This window comes from Brassica oleracea, chromosome C1 (assembly GCF_000695525.1).
Source record: "Brassica oleracea var. oleracea cultivar TO1000 chromosome C1, BOL, whole genome shotgun sequence".
NCBI classification, from domain to species: Eukaryota; Viridiplantae; Streptophyta; class Magnoliopsida; order Brassicales; family Brassicaceae; genus Brassica; species Brassica oleracea.
In genome coordinates, this window is record NC_027748.1 from 9,849,867 (window position 1) to 9,853,170 (window position 3,304).

The 3,304-nt window shown below is 36.6% G+C and overlaps 1 pseudogene; it reads left to right on the forward strand.

Annotated features, from left to right (window-relative positions):
* Positions 1-1,931, forward strand: part of LOC106301401 — a 5,454-nt pseudogene extending 3,523 nt beyond the window's left edge.
* Positions 1,932-3,304: the final 1,373 nt, after the last annotated feature.

A 3,304-nucleotide genomic window follows, 5' to 3' on the forward strand; every position in this document is an offset into this window, starting at 1 on the left:
TGTGAGTTCATTCATCCAAAATTGGGACTCATAGACCTCTCATGTCACTGATATCTCCTTCATGAAATGTTCTACTATTTTCCTTGACTTGGGTTTTTTCCCAAAGGGTTTTACCTAGTTGAGGTTTTAATGAGGGAATACTTCATGGCCTCCAAGCTTGACTTGTTCCATATGGTCAAGCTTGAGGGGGAGTGTTGACATAAAGCAGAAGTAAGCTGCCAGACTTGAGAAATAAGCTGCCAGACTTGAGAATTAAGCTAGAGACTTATAAAGTTTTATAAGGCTTTATAAGGTTTTATAAGCTCGAGTATTTTATTGAAGAGAAGAAGAAGAGAGAAAAAGACCGTTGAAGATATTTTAAAACAATGAATATTTTATTATATTGTGTACTGAGGCAACTTGCCTTTTAAATACTTGTATTCAGATCCACGATCAATATCAAGGGAATAGAGTTTCTCCCAGATCTACTTTCTCTCTCTTTATTCTTCAATGTTCTTTATCTAAATCTCTTTATCTTCGCATTCTTTCAAAGACCCAGACGAATACATCACATGCATTGAGGGAACATGTGGAGAAGCAAACTTTTATGACAGCCCCATCGCCCTGTGGACTGAAAAGTTTTATCATACGGTGTCAGAGATTAAGTTAACGACATCACACGGAGAACATCTCCGAAGTTTGGATGTAAGCCAGAGGCTGACAGCTTCCAGTTCAAGTTGAAGGGAAAAAATGGAACGAAGCTTGTTGGGCTCCATGGAAAATCTGGTCGTTTTCTTGAGGCTCTAAGAGCTTATTTTGTCGTGGTTTCTTCTACTTTAAAGCAATTAGAACCTCAAGGTCGCTCCGATGGGCATTCTTGGGATGATGGGGCTTATGACGGTCTGAGAAAAGTGTGTATCGGAGAAGATGGTGGCGGTGTGAGCTCCGTTGAGTTTGTGTATGCCAAAGGAAACGAATGTATAACTCATTGTCACGGCAGACATTCAAATGAACGTAAACAGGTATACACATATTAGTTTCTTGAATGCATTGTTCTCTCCTCGCTCTCTCTTCTTGAATTCATATATTGTGCAGTTTGAGCTGCGGTATGAAGATGGTGAATATATTATATCCTTTGAGGGAACTACAGATAATGATGGTTACATCTCGTCTTTAATCTTCAACACATCAATGGATAGAAGTTCAGATGAATTTGGAAAAGCGGTTGCTAACAACGAGTTCTCCCTCAAGCCAAGAGGGTTTCATAAGCTTGTCGGTTTCCGAGGAAGGTCCTTCGTTGATAGTCGTTGATAGTATCAATGCTCTTGGGGCAAATTTCGCTGTGGTGCTAGCTCCTCCGGTCAAGAAACTACAAGCACAAGGTACTAATGACCAGGGGGAAGAGTGGGATGATGGGGTCCATGACAATGTTCGTATGATGAGGGTAACATACTGCCACGACTGTGTGGTATCGGTCACGTTTGAATATGCCAATGGAGCGGAGACTGTACTTGGAGACCCTCAGGGGATCTTGGATGATCGTCATGAGAAAAAAGAGGTATCCGTTTTAGTTTCAAAATTGATAGCGTTATATATATATGATGCATGCATAAATTTTGTTTTGTGTTTGTACTTGTGTGTAGTTCAAGCTCTGTGATAATAATGAATACATCACATCCGTTGAAGGATTCTTCGGTCAAAAGTTGATGACTACTCTAACCGTAGGTGACGAGTTTAAATCTGTATACTATAATATGAAGAGGCTTGATTTCAACACAAATATTAGAACATATTCAGTGATGGAAAACAATACACGTGACGGTTATGTGGACGTAGTACCGTTCAAGTTGGAGGAGAAAGGTCACAAAATTGTTGGCTTCCGTGGCAAGTCTACAGAATATTCTCCCCAACAAATTGGTGTTTATGTTAAGCCAATTGATGACGCTAATTAAGCTTTTAATATTTGCCTTGGTAGAATAATTATGAAAAAAGCTATATATGCTTAGACTCTCTCCTTCAACTATCTGTGTTCTCGTCGTGATTGTTGTTTTACCTCTGGTGCTTCCAGTATCATCCTTGACTATGTTTTATGTTTGAATAAAGAGGTATGCTATATTTACTCTGCTTTTATATTTACCCTGGTTATCAAAATTTCTTCAACAGATGTTTGTGCCATCGATATTAATTAAGCACTTTTTTTTTGTATCACAACTTCTATTAAATTCTAGCCAATGTTAGGTGAGGCCACGAAGGCAAACTCAGCGGACAGAACCTGTTTTGATAATCCAGCACACTTTCATTAATTAAGCACTTATATTGTAAACTATACTATTTATAATAATAAGTAAATTATTCCACTAAAATCATATTTAATACATAAGTAGTTAATTATTTACCAAAAAGTCCATATGTGATAAGTCAATTACATTCAAAAATGAAAAAAAAAGTTTAAATTATGCTATTTTTGTGGGAATTTCTTTTAATGTTGCTCGTCTTTCAACCGCTGCAAAGTAGATTGTCCATAAATACTAAGTAGAGAAACAATAAACTATAATTGATCTAAAAAAGAAACATAATTTAAGAACCACAAAGTTATGGTTAAGGTGTGAGTGCATAGAAATATAACGTTGCTTATTATTTTACCATTGCAAAATCATAAAGGCAGATTTAATAAGCTTAATTAAGAGATGCACATAAATATCAAATGTTGCCCCCAAAAAAGATATAAACATCAATTCCTTTCAGAACGTTGAAGAAGTTCCATGATACCCAATGATCCTGTGATCAGTCTTCTCCACATACCACATTAGCTTCTAAAGAAAGTAAACCCACAAATTAAAATAAGAGATGTGAAAGTTCAGAGACACACAAATATGAAGAGACACACAAATATGAACCGTACACAAGTATTTCAAGAACACTTTCTTGTATATTAGAAATCTTTTAAACAATCCTCCTATATCTGTTTAATCCGGTTTATGCTCACTCACACACGACTAGCGACAGACCAATTTCTAATCTCTAAATTACAGAAACTCAAGTTAAAAATTTTTCACTTGATTTCTATAGCCGACAAGAACAAACCTTTTGCTCTAGCTTTTACTCTCTTAACGCTCAACCTAAAACACTTCTAGGTTCCCTCGTTAAGTACACGTGAAAGACAATATTCTACTTCCTAAAATATCGCCAACAGAAGATCTTCTTTGCTTCGCGCCAAAGCAATATCTTCTACTTCCATAAGTTTGTGACACATCATCACGCCGTAACAAAATTAACGTACTATGTGATGTTAGGAGTTTTCAAGGCTCCTAAGACAAATGTTGTA